At 41.9% G+C, this 18,418-nt stretch overlaps 1 protein-coding gene across 2 annotated transcripts in view; it reads right to left on the bottom strand.

Annotated features, from left to right (window-relative positions):
* kank4 (KN motif and ankyrin repeat domains 4) overlaps positions 1 to 18,418 on the bottom strand; it is a 127,707-nt gene that overhangs the window by 45,042 nt on the left and 64,247 nt on the right. The window lies entirely within an intron of this gene.

The following is an 18,418-nucleotide window of genomic DNA, read 5'->3' as shown; positions in this document are numbered from 1 at the left end:
CATATAGCAATCCATACACAGTACATTACCCTAGAGTATTAAGCCCCATCATTAAATCACTTTTATTTAAATTCTCCAGTGAACAATTTTATATTCATCATATTACACTATATATGAGTCAAACTAGATGTCTTCTTTGCACTCAAAGGCTGTTCATTTTATACTCAGTTATAATTATGCATACATATCATTGCATAATATGATATTTCACATCAAATTTCAGATCATATTCACTCGTACCTCTGTATTAGCTTACATAAAGGTGTTTACAAAAATGTACATACTGTATTAAGAGAGAAGGAAGGTTCTAATATTAAAAATTGACATTCATCCCATTACGTTTAGCAGCTATTGGTGTGTTTATATATATATATATATATATATATATATATATATATATATATATTAGATTAACTCTTTGTCTTTGCTTCATATTGCTCAACAGATTCTTCCACTTTATCCAATCAAAAACTCAATCATATAAACCTTGGTTATTCTAATTTATAAACATTTCAAATGAGATTAGGTTGGTATAGCTACATATAATAACTTAATAGCAAAATAACGCTTCCGGTTGAGTGAACGCTGGCGTGCTTTGGCTGCCGCTGCTCTTCTTGGATAACTTATCTTGTTTATACTGACTTGAGGCGGCACGGTGGTGTAGTGGTTAGCGCTGTCGCCTCACAGCAAGAAGGTCCGGGTTCGAGCCCCGTGGCCGGCGAGGGCCTTTCTGTGCAGAGTTTGCATGTTCTCCCCGTGTCCGCGTGGGTTTCCTCCGGGTGCTCCGGTTTCCCCCACAGTCCAAAGACATGCAGGTTAGGCTAACTGGTGACTCTAAATTGACCGTAGGTGTGAATGTGAGTGTGAATGGTTGTCTGTGTCTATGTGTCAGCCCTGTGATGACCTGGCGACTTGTCCAGGGTGTACCCCGCCTTTCGCCCGTAGTCAGCTGGGATAGGCTCCAGCTTGCCTGCGACCCTGTAGAACAGGATAAAGCGGCTAGAGATAATGAGATGAGATGAATGAGATACTGACTTGATTGTTACACCGGGTACCATGGATACAAGCTGGTACCATGGTCAACTTTAAACTACCTTTGTGGATCATACTTTCAACTATGCTATCCACCATCACCACTGTCAACACGCTGAAGTACTCACCTGATAAGCTACACCGACTTCGGACCTTGACGCACAACAAACCCCCAAGGGATCTCAAGCTCCACCATGACATCCTTCTCCGCCACCCAAGATACATCCATCGTGGCTCCCATCGTAATTTTTTCACCTCTAGCGACGCCAAGGTTGGGATAATTAGCCCCCACTAGTCAACTGACCCCCGAGGCCGTAAGAAGAAGAGCTCTGACTGGCAACAAGTCGATCACAGACAACTAATTTCGATACCGGAGTCAATTGCATAGTCACACACCGCCTCCCAAAAGTTTGCCCTCTATAACGTCCAATCACGTACAAATAAAGCCCTTCTGATAAATGATTTTATTACCGATCATGACCTGGACTATCTATGCCTCGTGGAAACTTGGCAGCAGCAAAAGGACTTCTTACATTTAAACGTTGCCGCTCTACCTGGGTTTGTTTACCTGTCCAAACCTCGTACTTCCGGCAGAGGAGGTGGTATCGCATTAATCTATCGTGAGGGTGCAAAATTAGAGCTGCTCTCCCAACCTAAGCAATCCTTGTTTGAGATGTTGGCTGTTAAACTCCATGGACACACACCTATTATTATCACTACGCTCTATAGACCACCCAAACCATCAAATACTTTCATTAATGAACTCTCAACTATTTTAACTTCCTTCAGTGCTATGTCTCCAAACATTATTTTACTGGGGGATTTTAATATCCACTTTGACCACTCGGATAATTTACTTACTAAAGATTTTAAGGCAATGTTAGATTGTTTTGATATGGCCCAATATATTGATTTTCCTATGCATTCAAAGGGCCACACTCTTGATTTAATCTGTTGTGCTGGCATTGCCCCATTTAGTATCAGTTCAGCTGACCTACCCATCTCTGACCATAAGCCTGTCTTATTCAGTGCTAACCTACCGCTCAGTAAGTTAAAATCACATCGCAGCATGTCTTTTCGCAACATCAGACATGTAGAGAAGGAGGATCTTATTAATTTAATTGCCTCAAGTCCAAGCCCTGTCTCCGCTTTTCTACCTTCAAACCTAGTGGACTATTATAACAGCTGCCTATCTTCTGCATTTGATGCCCTCGCCCCTGTTAAAACTCGGGTTGTTTCCTTTACCCACTCTGCCCCTTGGTATACACCTGAGCTACGGCAGCTCAAGGCAGCAGGACGTCGCCTGGAGAGGCTTAGTGCAAAAACTGGACTTACTATTCATAAACCAATGTACTCTGATCATATACTTCACTACAAAAATATGCTATCAGTAGTGAAAAACTCCTACCTTACTAATGCCATCAGCTCTGGTGAAGGGAATACTAGGAAACTTTTCTCCACTGTGAAAAATCTACTGAAACCACTAGTATCCAGCCTTAACAACAACCTCCCTAATGACCACTGCTCTGCTTTCCTGAAATTCTTTGATTCTAAAATCACCAACATCCATAAACAGCTGGCCACTGCAAATGTCATCCAGCCTGAACTGCTGGCAGCAAGTGCCACAAAACTAACCTCACCTAGTGCGTTATGTGACTTCAGTCTTCCAACTGAGGACTATATCTCTGAGCTCATTATTAAATCAAACTCTTCAACCTGTCTTCTGAATCCCATCCCCACCTCTCTAGTTAAAGCATGCTTACCAGATTTAATAACTCTGATAACCTCCATTATAAAATCCTCTCTGACAACCGGCACAGTCCCATCATCACTAAAAGTTGCCATAATCAGACCGACACTGAAAAAATCTGGACTGGACTGTAATGACCTCAACAACTATCGTCCTATATCTAACCTGCCATTCATTTCCAAAATACTTGAGAAAGCAGTTGCATCTCAACTTCTGACATACCTCCAATATCATAACCTTTTTGAACAATTCCAATCTGGTTTTCGCCCTCAACACAGTACTGAAACAGCGCTTGTTAAGATCACAAATGATCTTCTTTGTACAGCTGATGCTGGTCTGTTGTCCATCCTCATCCTTCTGGACCTCAGTGCCGCTTTCAACACAATATCCCATCAACTTCTGTTAGAGTGGCTAATGAGCATAGGAGTCTGTGGCACTGCCTATAAGTGGTTTAAGAGCTACTTATCTGACAGAACCTACTTTGTCCATATCCAGGACCAGCGATCTGAAAGCTCCACCCTTCATCATGGAGTTCCACAGGGATCAGTACTGGGGCCACTCCTGTTCATTGTCTACCTCCTTCCCCTTGGTAACATTTTCAGGCACTATGGAATACAGTTTCACTATACGCTGATGTTACCCAGCTTTATGTGTCCACTAGGCCCACTGCCAGCATCCCACCCAGTGCCCTCACTGCCTGTCTCCATGACATACAGGCATGGATGACAAGAAGCTTCTACTCATTGGAACCACAGCAACACTTCAAAAAAGCAATATCAAATCACTCTCTATAGGTGAGGGCATTATACCAGTCTCTAAACAGGTGAAGAGCCTTGGAGTTATCCTGGACAGTACCCTCTCATTCTCCAACCACATCAATAATGTCTGTTGAACTGCGTTCTTCCATCTCAGGAACATCTCCAGACTGCGTCCTGTACTTACCCAGCACTCTGCTGAAGTGCTCGTTAACACCCTGGTAACGTCCTGCATAGACTACTGCAACGCAATTTTGACAGGCATCCCAAACAAACTCACCCATTGTCTACAGCTCATCCAAAACTCTGCGGCACGCATTATTACCTGTTCAAAGTCCTTCCACCATGTTTCACCCCTGTTGATCCAACTACACTGGCTTCCAATATCCCAACGTATTGACTTTAAAATTCTGCTAATTACTTTCAAAGCCTTCCACAATCTTGCCCCTCCATATATTAAAGAACTCCTACAGACCTGCACACCCTCCCATTCACTACTGTCATCTAACATGGGATTATTGGCTGAACCAAACATCAGACTCACTACAATGGGAGAAAGGGCTTTCTCATATGCTGCTCCTAAACTATGGAATTCCCTTCCCTCACATATTCATACCCTGGACTCTGTTTCACAATTCAAAAGTGCACTTAAAACTCACCTTTTTAAATTAGCATATGGGCTCTAAGCCACCCACTTGCTGTTATGGTTCTGATGGTTTTATCATTGATTTTTTTTAACGTTGACTTTTTATCTGTAAGGTGGGGTGCTTTGAAAGGCGCCGTGAAACAAATTAAATGTATTATTATTTATTATTATTAACTTTATTAATACCTAAATGGAAAATCACTGCGCCACCAAATACTAGATATAAAGGACAAAAAGAGATATAAATATCTGTACACTTAATATAAAATACACACAATGGACCAAAATCACAAAACCCATAATACAAGCATCATAACATTATTATCAGTGGACAAGAGCTACTGGTCTTCTAAGCAACTAATTAACTAACTTACTTACTAACTAACTAACCAACTTAACAATGAACCAACCAAACAAATAAATAACCAACTTACGATCTAACAAACAAACCAACCAAATAACTAACAAACCTAATAACTAACGAACCAACCAACTAACTAACCAACCAACTTATTAACTAATCAACCAAATAACTAACAAACTTACTAACTAACCAACCAACCAAATAACTAACCAACTTACTATCCAACCAAATAACTAACCACCTTACTAACTAACTAACTAACTAACTAACTAACTAACTAACTAACTAACTAACTAACTAACTAGTTATCAACTACAACACTTAAAAGACATAAATTAACCAGAAGGGCACTCAGTAGAGTGCATACCTCCATCAAGCCACATATCAGGATTTGCATCAAAATCTAATCAATTGTTTCTTGGCCCATAGCCCACCTCAAAATTTCATCAAAATCCATTCACTACTTTTTGAGTTACATTGAGAACAGACAGACAAACAAACAGAGGCAACAGCATAACCTCCTCCAACAAAGTTGGTGGAGGTACTTAGCAGTGGATAACAACTACTGGCCTACTAACTAACTAACTAACTAGTCGTCAACTACAACATACGTACATACATATATACATAAAAGACTTGATGTTATTATCAGTGGAGAAGACCTACTGGTCCATTAACAAACCAACCATCTTTCTCTACATCTTTTTTCAGGGTCAGTGTGGAGAGGGTTTAGCAGATAGCAGTGTTATAGTCGAGTCACTAAAGTACGAGTCCCGTGTCCAAGACATTAAAGAAAATTTTGAGTCGAGTCCACGTCAAGTCCACTATAGATAGTTTTCACATGACGTCACAGAGTTGGGGATTCCCTAGTGGCGGCCATCTTGCGGGTCAAGCTTACCGTACGGGTGACTGAGCACACATTGTAACACGCAAGTACAAAGTCTTCAAAAGAACCCAAGCAGGCTATTTAAAGCTAGCAATGGTGCACACCTGTTGTATTCACGGCTGTCATAATAGGTCAAATGATGAAGTCAAGCGGAGCTTTTATGGAATTCCCACTGTACGGGAGCACAAAGGCGAGCAAACAAAGAAACTCAGCATACAAAGGAGAAATCTATGGCTTGCGAGAATCAACCGCAAGAATTATCAGCCTTCCAAACGCAGCAAAGTCTGCTCCGATCATTTTATAAGTGGTAAGTTGTTTAAATAAACAATCAATTGTGTTTAAGTTTGTTTTTGGAAACCAAAACATCATGTGAACAATCTCTGGAGAATGCCTAACTGGAACCGCTGATTGTATGTTTACACTGTAATGTACACTTAATATCGCTCGTTTGTCACATTTCTATTTGAAACTTGTCACTTCACTCACGCAAGGGTCATTTTTGAAAAACATTTTAGGTCTATTCTGTATGATTTGATTTGTGTTTGGGATGCAAACAGCGCGCCTTTTGTCGGATGCCGCCTGAATCGCGCAGATCCGATTTTTTTTTTTTTTTAGGGGGGGCGTTGGAGTGTCTGATTATAATTTCAAAGTAAATTCTGTATTAAAATTACTAAATAAGCAAATCCGTTACAGTCCATGAAACAGGAAGTATAAGGATGAGAAAAAAACAGTTTAAATTGGAAAGCTGCGCACATTTGCGCAGCCCGAGCGGTGTGCAGGACTGCGCAAATGTGCGCAGCTTTCTGATTTAAACTGTTTTTTTTCTTATCCTTATACTTCCTGTTTCATGGACTGTAACAGATTTGCTTATTTAGTAATTTTAATACAGAATTTACTTTGAAATTATAATCAGACACTCCAACGCCCCCCCTAAAAAAAAAATCGGATCTGCGTGATTCAGGCAGCATCCGACAAAAGGCGCGCTGTGAAAATATAAAGCTGTATACATCAGACAGCCTTTAAAGTTTGATGTAGTCAGTTTCAGGCTTTGGAGCAGGCTTTGGCAGTTTCAGGCTTTGGCAGCCCTGCATAGTCACTTGAAAATGCATCTTTGTCCACTTCGTAGGGGTCAATTCCCCCAATCAAGGCCAGTTTGGCTGCATACCGTTGTCGTGAGATGTCGTCTAATGTATCTATATACTTTTGTTTGCTTGATTTTGCCGACATTGAACTTTATTTTAGAAAACTGACTATATAACTTCATAAATTCGTCCGAGATAACGTAGCTGGTAATGGCGATGGTCCGCTTTGTTTGCCCCACAAGATGGCGGCTGGAGGGCGTTCCCCGGAATGCCGTGACGTCAGTGAAAACCATCTATTGAGCTGAGTCGAGTCCAAGTCAAGTCCGAGAACAAAACTCCAACCACACCATTTGACGGTGGCTGTTGCTGCCTTTATGTGAAACTGTCACTGCTACTGTGTTAAGGCCAATTTATGCTGACAGCCCAGTCCTCGCAGACGGTGTCGCAGATAGTGTCTGCGTAGCCCCCCCACCTTCGCAGACGCTCTGCGCACACCTCCCAAAAATTGTGACCACCACAGAAGCCTCGCAGACAGCGTCGCAGACAAGAGGGCTCTGATTGGTCCACTCTACATCCGCTGTACACGCACTTCCGCTTCACTACTTTCCCGGTTTGGTTTGTTTTCACGACCGGCATTTTTAAAAACACGAGCGAAGATGGAGCAGCATGAAGAGCGGTTGATTGAGGAAGTACGTACATCTATACGACTCCAGTTCTAGTCATTATAAGTAACCGGAGGATAAACACTCCACTAACCACACCCACCAACTACTCCTAGCGACTTCGCGCCCCCTTGCGTTGTGCCGGTGAATAACATCACGCACGCCTATAACTCCCCGCTCAACAATAAATTACAACTGTCTGCGAAAAGCTATCTGCGAAAGCCTTGTCGCAAGAGCATGCAGAGGCCTTTAGACTAATGTTACTGCTCACCTGCCCCATTTTAGTTAATAGGCTACAGATAAAAAGCTTGTTCGTCACTCAGCAAGCCCCGCTATCGACAGGGCAATGAACATTGCGTGTCACTTATGGCCCTTTTCCACTACCCTTTTTCAGCTCACTTCAGCCCGACACGGCTCGCATTTCGACTACCAAAAACCAGCACGACTCAGCTCGCTTCAGCCCTGCTTAGCCCCTAAAACTCGCACCGTTTTGGAGTGGGGCTGAAGTGAGCCAAACCGTGCCGAGTGAGGCTGGGGGCGTGAGCAGACACTCCCTTGTGCACTGATTGGTGAGGAGGAGTGTCCTCACATGCCCACACACTCCCCGCCAGCACGCTGGGATCTGTAAACAGCGTAAACCCGGAAGAAGAAGAATTACGAATTATGAGAATTTCTGAAGCCTTATGCGCCTCGCCTCATCTATACGCTCTTGCCAGTATCTGTTGGCGTTGTCGGTGGCAACAAGCCACAGCACCAAGACCAGCAACACTAACGACTCCATGTCCTCCATGTTTATTGTTTACTATTCGGGTCGTGAGACTACCGCTTAAAAGCTCACTGATGTCACTGTTTGCGCTGCTTAACGACATCACGTGACGTCCACCCACTTTCGCTAACTCCACCCAATGTATCCACCCACTTCCAGCCAGCACGGTTCAGCGCGGTTGTAGTCGAAATGCAACTCCAACAGCCCCGCTCAGCCCGACTCAGCACGGCACGGCTCAGCCCGACTCAGCCGCGTTTGTAGTGGAAAAGCGGCATTACTTCTCTGGGTGGAGTCTTGTCAAATGATGATTGAAGTTCGAGGCGGTCCCCGTTGTCTCCTCGATAGTTCTTCTACTATCACATAGCAGATAGCAGTGCGTTTTTTCCCACTGCACGAGAAGTCTGTATAAGCAAAGTGGACAATCCTAGGGGCATTCTCTACAGGCATTTTAGTGCCATTAACGTTAGTTTGTTCCTGAACATGACGTATGAACAGGTGAATGTGCATTCTCTTGCACAAAATTAGTATAAACATTAATGTAGATATAAATATCTTATGCCAAATTATTATGGCATGTTACAAAAAATAAAGAAAAAATCCAAGTCCTCATCTTCAATTTACGAGTCCGAATGCAGTTAATGAACGAGTCCAAGTCCAAGTCATCAGTGCTCAAGTCCAAGTCAAGTACTTAAAATTAGGGCACAAGTCAAACTCAAGTCCGAGTCCTGGAGTCTAGTACTACAAGCCTGGCAGATAGGGTTAAGGGCCTTGCCCAAGGGCCCTGGAGCTTGGCAGCACCAGGGTTCAGACCCCCCAGTCGGTAACTCACTGCACACAATAAAAATCCATCAACTTCCCAGTCCATGACACAAGTAACAAACAATCATTTGTTATTTTTATAAAGTTTAATGCTAAACATTCAAGGGACCTCCTTAATTATTCAATTAAACAATTAAAAATTGTTGCCAATAGCAATTTCTCACACAGTGAAATTCAGAAACCCACTAAAGCATGCATTAGATGTCAGTCTGCAGTTTAACCCTTATTCACTTCTCCAGTTTTCCATGTACAGCGGTGCTTGAAAGTTTGTGAACCCTTTAGAATTTTCTATATTTCTGCATAAATATGACATAAAACATAATCAGATTTTCACACAAGTCATAAAAGTAGATAAAGAGAACCCAGTTAAACAGCACGGTGGTATAGTGGTTAACACGGTCGCCTCACAGCAAGAAGGTTCCAGGTTCTAACCCAGAGGCTGGCGAGGGCCTTTCTGTGTGGAGTTTGCATGTTCTCCAGGTGCTCCGGTTTCCCCCACAATCCAAAGACATGCAGTTAGGTTGATGTGGGGCGGCCTTGAGCAAGGTACCTGACCCCTGACTGCTCCCCGGGCGCTTTGGTGTGGCTGCCCACTGCTCTGAGTGTGTGCATGTGTTCACTGCTGCAGATGGGTTAAATGCAGAGGATGAATTTCACTGTGCTTGAAGTGTGCATGTGACAAATAAAGGTTTCTTCTTCACTATCGCCTCACAGCAAGAAGGTTCTGGCTTCGCAGCCAGCGGGGGCCTTTCTGTGTGGAGTTTGCATGTTCTCCTTGTGTCAGTGTGGGTTTCCTCCAGGTGCTCTGGTTTCCCCCACAGTCCAAAGACATACAGTTAGGTTAACGGAGGGTGGCCTTGGGCCGAAGTGCCCTTGAGCACGGTACTTAACCCCTGACTGCTCACTGCTCTGGGTGTGTATGCAAGTGTTCACTGCTTCAGATGGGTTAAATGTAGAGGATGAATTTCACTGTGCTTGAAGTGTGCATGTGACAAATAAAGGTTTCTTCTTCACTATCGCCTCACAGCAAGAAGGTTCTGGCTTCGCAGCCAGCGGGGGCCTTTCTGTGTGGAGTTTGCATGTTCTCCTTGTGTCAGTGTGGGTTTCCTCCAGGTGCTCTGGTTTCCCCCACAGTCCAAAGACATACAGTTAGGTTAACGGAGGGTGGCCTTGGGCCGAAGTGCCCTTGAGCACGGTACTTAACCCCTGACTGCTCACTGCTCTGGGTGTGTATGCAAGTGTTCACTGCTTCAGATGGGTTAAATGTAGAGGATGAATTTCACTGTGCTTGAAGTGTGCATGTGACAAATAAATGTTTTTTCTTTCTTCTTCAAATGAGACAAAAATATTATACTTGGTCATTTGTTTATTGAGGAAACCTTTGCTTTCAGTATCTGGTGTGACCCCCTTGTGCAGCAATAACTGAAACTAAACGTTTGCGGTAACTGTTGATCAGTCCTGCACACCGGCTTGGAGGAATTTTAGCCCATTCCTCCGTACAGAACAGCTTCAACCCTGGGATGTTGGTGGGTTTCCTCACATGAACTGCTCGCTTCAGGTCCTTCCACAACATGTCGATTGGATTAAGGTCAGGACTTTGACTTGGCCATTCCAAAACATTAACTTTATTCTTCTTTAACCATTCTTTGGTAGAACAACTTGTGTGCTGAGGGTCGTTGTCTTGCTGCATAACCCACCTTCTCTTGAGATTCAGTTCATGGACAGATGTCCTGACATTTTCATTTAGAATTCGCTGGTATAATTCAGAATTCATTGTTCCATCAATGATGGCAAGCCGTCCTGGCCCAGATGCAGCAAAACAGGCCCAAACCATGATACTACCACCACCACGTTTCACAGATAGGATAAGTTTCTTATGCTGGAATGCAGTGTTTTCCTTTCTCCAAACATAACGCTTCTCATTTAAACCAAAAAGTTCTATTTTGGTCTCATCCGTCCACAAAACATTTTTCCAATAGTCTTCTGGCTTGTCTACGTGATCTTTAGCAAACTGCAGACGAGCAGCAATGTTCTTTTTGGAGAGCAGTGGCTTTTTTCCTTGCAACCCTGCCATGCACACCATTGTTGTTCAGTGTTCTCCTGATGGTGAAGTCATGAACATTAACATTAGCAATGTGAGAGAGGCTTTCAGTTGCTTAGAAGTTACCCTGGGGTCCTTTGTGACCTCGCCGTCTATTCCACGCCGTCTATTACACGCCTTGCTCTTGGAGTGATCTTTGTTGGTTGACCACTCCTGGGGAGGGTAACAATGGTCTTGAATTTCCTCCATTTGTACACAATCTGTCTGACTGTGGATTGGTGGAGTCCAAACTCTTTAGAGATGGTTTTGTAACCTTTTCCAGCCTGATGAGCATCAACAAAACTTTTTCTGAGGTCCTCAGAAATCTCCTTTGTTCGTGCCATGATACACTTCCACAAACATGTGTTGTGAAGATCAGACTTTGATAGATCCCTGTTCTTTAAATAAAACAGGGTGCCCACTCACACCTGATTGTCATCCCATTGATTGAAAACACCTGACTCTAATTTCACCTTCAAATTAACTGCTAATCCTAGAGGTTCACATACTTTTGCCACTCACAGATATGTAATATTGGATCATTTTCCTCAATAAATAAATGCCCAAGTATAATATTTTTGTCTCATTTGTTTAACTGGGTTCTCTTTATCTACTTTTAGGACTTGTGTGAAAATCTGATGATGTTTTAGGGCATATTAATGCAGAAAATAGAAAATTCTAAAGGGTTCACAAACTTTCAAGCACCACTGTAGATTCTGGACTAAAGCCGATAAAAACACCTGCACACAAATTTAAATAAATTCATCCTCTTCCTTTTATCTGTAATAGCTAATATCTGTATAAATCCTATAGTGCAGTTTATAAGGCTCTGCTCAGCCATGGCATGGCCAAACTGGCCAACTTTATCAGAAGCTGTGCTTTAAATTCTGAGAGGCAATGGAGAGATTTGTCGATCCCAGACGTGTGATGGCTTTGCTGCGGTTATATTTCACAGCGCGGCTGAGTGAGTCATAGGCCGGTGTCAGTGCTGTGCTCTTACAGGACAGGAGTGAAGGATTAGTGCTGAGTGCAGAATGGCTGAGATATACACAACTCCTCAAGTTCTCATCAGTGAATTTATGAATCACAGCAGTGCTTACGGACACTGACTGATTACAAACATAATGCATACTATATCCTGGGGGAGATCTTTGTAAACTCCTTTTGCATGTACTGCATTTTGCACCAGAGGACTGATTTGACGAATGAAAGTCCATCTTCATTTCTCTTGTCTGTGCTGTCTGGCTGGCTCAGCTAAATTGGGAGAACACTAAATGCAAATTCTACCTCCTCCCCCCTACTGACACTCACTTTTATTAAAGAAATGCACCTCCACATATGAACACACACACACACATACAGAAAGCAGCAGTATGGCTTGTTTTAAAAGAGTGAAGGCAGAAGAGAGAAGATGAGAAAGCAGGAACAGACCACATGGGTCGTCTAGCTTTGCATGGTTCAGAAAATAGGCCAAAATCAAGTGCATGTGAAAGCCCATGATTTCACATCGCACAAACATTACACATCCTCATACATGAGCCATGTGGTCCTACGTGTTATTTCAGGCTACATCCACACGACAACAGCAACGAGATGTTATTTAAAAAAATATCGTGTCCAAATGGGCAACGATCAGTAAAATATCAGGTTCATATGGCAACGCAACGCTTGCTGAAAACGATGCAATACACATGCCACACCTCTAGGGGCGCTGTAAGACGGTCCCTTCGGAGACACCAGAACAATAGAAGAAGTAAGGACGCATGCGCATAAACTATTATGCGTGAGACTTCATATTAGCCACAAAGTCAGAAAAATCTGTTCGTGAAATTACATTATAATGACCAAATACAATGAAAAGTATTTTTCCAGTCTCACCTGTGAAAGGTAATCCCATGTGATCTCGTTTAGACGGTAAACCTGTTGGTACAGTTAAACGCAGCACATGAATGAGGCATCTTTATTCTCCGCTTTGACCTATCCAATATGGCGACGAGGATGACGTATGATTCTACGCGGAAGGCAGCGTCTTTAATGGTCCGGAATAAATTGAATGCTACACGTTGATGGATTAATTTGTTGTTCTACACCCTTTTTGAGGAATGTATTGTAGGACTTAAACCAACATCTGAAGAGGTGAGATCGCTCCTTTTTTTCCCTATTTTTGCTGGCGGGATTGACTCTGCCCTAAGGGCAGAGTCTCTCTCTCTCTCACTTTGCACCATTACACAATAAATATTCACAGTGAAAATATTTTGTAAGCGCGTTTCATGAACCAAGTTATAGGATTTGTTGACAACTCGCATCGAGTTCGTTACACTTCTACCCGGCGTGAAGCACTGACAGTCATGTGGTTGTGACGTCATCGTAAATAAATCCGTTCTACTCATCCAGACGACTTCGCAACGGCAACGTTGCCAGATCTTTCCACTCTGGAACCCGTTCTCAAAAGATTGCGGTTTGGGGCACCCAAAACGCCGGTGCCGTGTGGACGCCAGGCCGAAATGATAAACAATTGTATCGGATTCACCTGAATCCGTTGCCATGTGGACAGGGCCTCAGTTAAACTCCCTGATATAATTTCTCCACATTTCCTGTGCATGTAATATATAGAGTTCCATGGATGGCGTCTGCTGCTATCTTTACAACCAGATATTTATCATCCATGTGTGTTTACAGTGACACGTCTTATTGTACACAACATATAATTTCGTCCAAAACTGGAACAGACACCTGGCTATTTCATTTGTTCATGCTGAAATGAGGAACAATTCAAATACTCCAGAGACTTGCACAAAACCAGTGCATGAAAAGATACCCCAAGCAAAAGAGGCTGAAACAGCAAAGAGAAAAACATCTAGAGTTTACAATGTCATAAGTTTCAATACTAAATGGATTGCAGTTCTTCTTCGAGGGAATATATGATTCAGGAAACTTGGTGTATTGCCACTTTCAAAGCTCTGGAAACCTTTCACAGATAAATATAGAAAGCCTGCACTTTTATCACATACCCCTCAGTTTTTATTTCACATCTTTCGTGTCTTCTTGCATGAGCAATCCGGTATTATTATCTGAAACGAGATATATAATGTGTTTCTTGGAGAGAACCGAAAAGTGTGTGTGTGTGTGTGTGTGTGTGTGTGTGTGTGTGTGTGTGTGTGTGTTATATTTGGTCAAGTCAACTCTATTTTTAGTGTTCTTCTTAATTAAAACTGAATAACATAAGCTGGATTTTTTTTGTTATTAACTTTGAGAGAAAAAAAAAAGAAAGGCTATAATGTAACCGATAACAGAAAGAAACTTGTTTTATGGATATTCCACATTATATGTAACTATAAACAGATAAAATATAACATTTTGTTTTTTAATGAACAAAAAAAAATCTTAGTTTTGGCAAATTTTAGTGGTATCGAAACACAGATAGATAGAAAGATAAATAAATTGATTGATTGATTGATTGATTGATTGACTTTATTGAGCCCAGCCTGGGAATTGTTTTGTTGCAGCAGCAAGTTATTAGACATGCGAAAAGAAAAAGACACACTGTACAACATATCATCTCATTATCTCTAGCCGCTTTATCCTTCTACAGGGTCGCAGGCAAGCTGGAGCCTATCCCAGCTGACTACGGGCGAAAGGCGGGGTACACCCTGGACAAGTTGCCAGGTCATCACAGGGCTGACACATAGACACAGACAACCATTCACACTCACATTCACACCTACGGTCAATTTAGAGTCACCAGTTAACCTAACCTGCATGTCTTTGGACTGCGGGGGAAACCGGAGCACCCGGAGGAAACCCACGCGGACACGGGGAGAACATGCAAACTCCACACAGAAAGGCCCTCGCCGGCCACGGGGCTCGAACCCGGACCTTCTTGCTGTGAGGCGACGGCGCTAACCACTACACCACTGTGCCGCCCCACTGTACAACATAAAATAGAATTTTTAAAAAAATTGTTTAAAAAAATTAATGTTTTTAAGATTACAGTCTTTAAAAACTTAAGATTTTAAACCAACAGAGACTAGGATCACTGTCCAGCTGTAATTCACAAAGTTGCCCCACATTACATTACCTACACGTTACATTACATTACATTACAGGCATTTAGCAGATGCTCTTATCCAGAGCGACATACAACAAGCGCACACATGTACCCAGTGCCTGGGGAGCAGTTGGGGGTTAGATGCCTTCCTCAAGTGCACTTCATCCATGGATTTTCCTGTTGGTCCAGGGAATCGAACCTGCAACCCTTTGGGCCCAAGGCAGCTTCTCTACACATTTATGTACACTCACAGAACACTTTATTAATGACACTATACTAATACTGCATAGGGCGTCCCTTTGCTCTCAAAACAGCCTCAATACTTCATAGCATGAATTCGACAAGATGTTGGAAACTTTCCTTTGAAATTCTGGCCCATGTTCACATGACTGCATCACACAGTTCCTGCAGTTTTTTCAGGTGCACTTTCATGCTGTAAATCTCCCGTACTACCACATCTCAAAGGCATTTTTGGATTCAGAGTCAGTAACCGAGACGTCCAGTGAAAAATACTGAACTCATTCAGTATGTTTACTTAATATTCACACTTATTCACTATTATTCCAAATATAACAATATTCAGAATTTTCTCCAGGTCATGTAAACAGCATATTCTGTTTGGACATCTAATTTAGCATTTTCCAATTAAGACATGTGGGATATGCTGATATTATTTAGGTTTTAGGAGCATTCTTTTGAACATGTATACAGCGCATCTAGAGCATGTGTCTCAACTGGGGTTTTTACAGCAGTTTGCGACACACGACTTTTTGCCTGTTTACCGTAAGGTCTGTGTGTTGTACACAAACCAAATAGATGATCAATCAGAGTATGCACGGCTGCATGTAAATTGGAATATTAGTAGAATATTCATTTTCATTAACCATGTAAACAGATTAGTAGGAATGTTGTCTTTTTTCTGAATAAGGGCAAAAAACTGAATATTTTGCGCATGTAAATGTAATGAGCATCATGCTCTTGAAACCAGTTTGAGACGACTTTTGCTTTGTGACATGGTTGGAAGTAGCCATTAGAAGATGGGTAAATTTTGGCCAGGAAGTGATGCACATGGCCAACAACAATACTCAAATTTTTCAAATTTTCACCAATAATATCATTTCATTTTCTCACACAATTTGACATACTTTCCAATGGACTTGTTTTTCGTATTCCAAAATACTGTATAAAGAAACAAGAAAAAAAACACAGGGACCCTGACTAGGATAAGCTACTACTGAGATGAATGAACAAATGCAGTAAACACGTTGCACTGCACCACTCACACACCATGCTGAATCCAATACGCCCACCACATTAATCAATGTGGCCTTTCTTCACCTGTAAGTTTCATATTTGTCTCTTCACCCCTACCCACATGAGGGTAAAAACAGTGCACTCTCATGCTTTTTTTTTTTTTTTGCTGAGCCCAGTGGGATTGCAGTCCAGATTCACACATTTAATATAAACCAATAGGGGGGATATTAAATATGGTATGTTAAACATATGAAAGCTGAAGCAGCAAATGTTTATTCTCTAAGGAACACTGAACTACTCAACGGTTTTGTTTTGGGGGGGTTATGAGTTAGGATTTGAGTAAAGAAGATACATTCATGTTCTGTGGTTGGTTTACAGTGGTGCTTGAAAGTTTGTGAACCCTTTAGAATTCTCTATATTTCTGCATAAATATGACCTAAAACATGATCAGGTTTTCACACAAGTCCTAAAAGTAGATAAAGAGAACCCAGTTAAACAAATGAGACAAAAATATTATACTTGGTCATTTATTTATTGAGGAAAATGATCCAATATTACATATCTGTGAGTGGCAAAAGTATGTGAACCTCTAGGATTAGCAGTTAATTTAAAGGTGAAATTAGAGTCAGGTGTTTTCAATCAATGGGATGACAATCAGGTGTGAGTGGGCACCCTGTTTTATTTAAAGAACAGGGATCTATCAAAGTCTGATCTTCACAACATGTTTGTGGAAGTGTATCATGGCACGAACAAAGGAGATTTCTGAGGACCTCAGAAAAAGCGTTGTTGATGCTCATCAGGCTGGAAAAGGTTACAAAACCATCTCTAAAGACTTTGGACTCCACCAATCCACAGTCAGATTGTGTACAAATGGAGGAAATTCAAGACCATTGTTACCCTCCCCAGGGGTGGTCGACCAACAAAGATCACTCCAAGAGCAAGGCGTGGAATAGTCAGCAAGGTCACAAAGGACCCCAGGGTGACTTCTAAGCAACTGAAGGCCTCTCTCACATTGGTTAATGTTAATGTTCATGAGTCCACCATCAGGAGAACACTGAACAACAATGGTGTGTATGGCAGGGTTGCAAGGAGAAAGCCATTGCTCTCCAAAAAGAACATTGCTGCTCGTCTGCAGTTTGCTAAAGATCACGTGGACAAGGCAGAAGGCTATTGGAAAAATGTTTTGTGGATGGTTGAGGCCAAAATAGAACTTTTTGGTTTAAATGAGAAGTGTTATGTTTGGAGAAAGGAAAACACTGCATTCCAACATAAGAACCTTATCCCATCTATGAAACATGGTTGTGGTAGTATCATGGTTTGGGCCTGTTTTGCTGCATCTGGGCCAGCACGGCTTGCCATCATTGATGGAACAATGAATTCTGAATTATACCAGCGAATTCTAAAGGAAAATGTCAGGACATCTGTCCATGAACTGAATCTCAAGAGAAAGTGGGTCATGAAGCAAGACAACGACCCTTAGCACACAAGTCGTTCTACCACAGAATGGTTAAAGAAGAATAAAGTTAATGTTTTGGAATGGCCAAGTCAAAGTCCTGACCTTAATCCAATCGAAATGTTGTGGAAGGACCTGAAGCGAGCAGTTCATGTGAGGAAACCCACCAACATCCCAGAGTTGAAGCTGTTCTGTACGGAGGAATGGGCTAAAATTCCTCCAAGCCGGTGTGCAGGACTGATCAACAGTTACCGGAAACGTTTAGTTGCAGTTATTGCTGCACAAGGGGGTCACACCAGATACTGAAAACAAAGGTTCACATACTTTTGCCACTCACAGATATGGAATATTGGATCATTTTCCTCAATAAATAAATGACCAAGTATAATATTTTTGTCTCATTTGTTTAACTGGGTTCTCTTTATTTACTTTGAGGACTTGTGTGAAAATCTGATGTTATATTAGGTCATATTTATGCAGAAATAGAGAAAACTCTAAAGGGTTCACAAACTTTCAAGCACCACTGTAAATAAAGCCAGTCATCATTAGATGAAATACAAATAACTTAACTCTATAAAAATAACTCTAAGACCCTGATTTACTATTTGTGATGCCAAATAAAAACAAACAATAATCTGTGTGATCAAAGTGATAAATTGCAAGTGCAACTACAAGGGCACTTGTTATAGTGTATACCTCTGCCAAGCCACATGTTATTAACATCAAAATCAAATCAATTGAACCTAGGCTAATAGTAAGGCTGTACACCAAATTTCATCAAAATACATTCACTATTTTTTGAGTTACATTGGGAAAAGACA

This window comes from Neoarius graeffei, chromosome 4 (genome assembly GCF_027579695.1).
Source record: "Neoarius graeffei isolate fNeoGra1 chromosome 4, fNeoGra1.pri, whole genome shotgun sequence".
NCBI lineage: Eukaryota > Metazoa > Chordata > Actinopteri > Siluriformes > Ariidae > Neoarius > Neoarius graeffei.
This window is presented reverse-complemented; position numbering and strand designations above follow the sequence as displayed.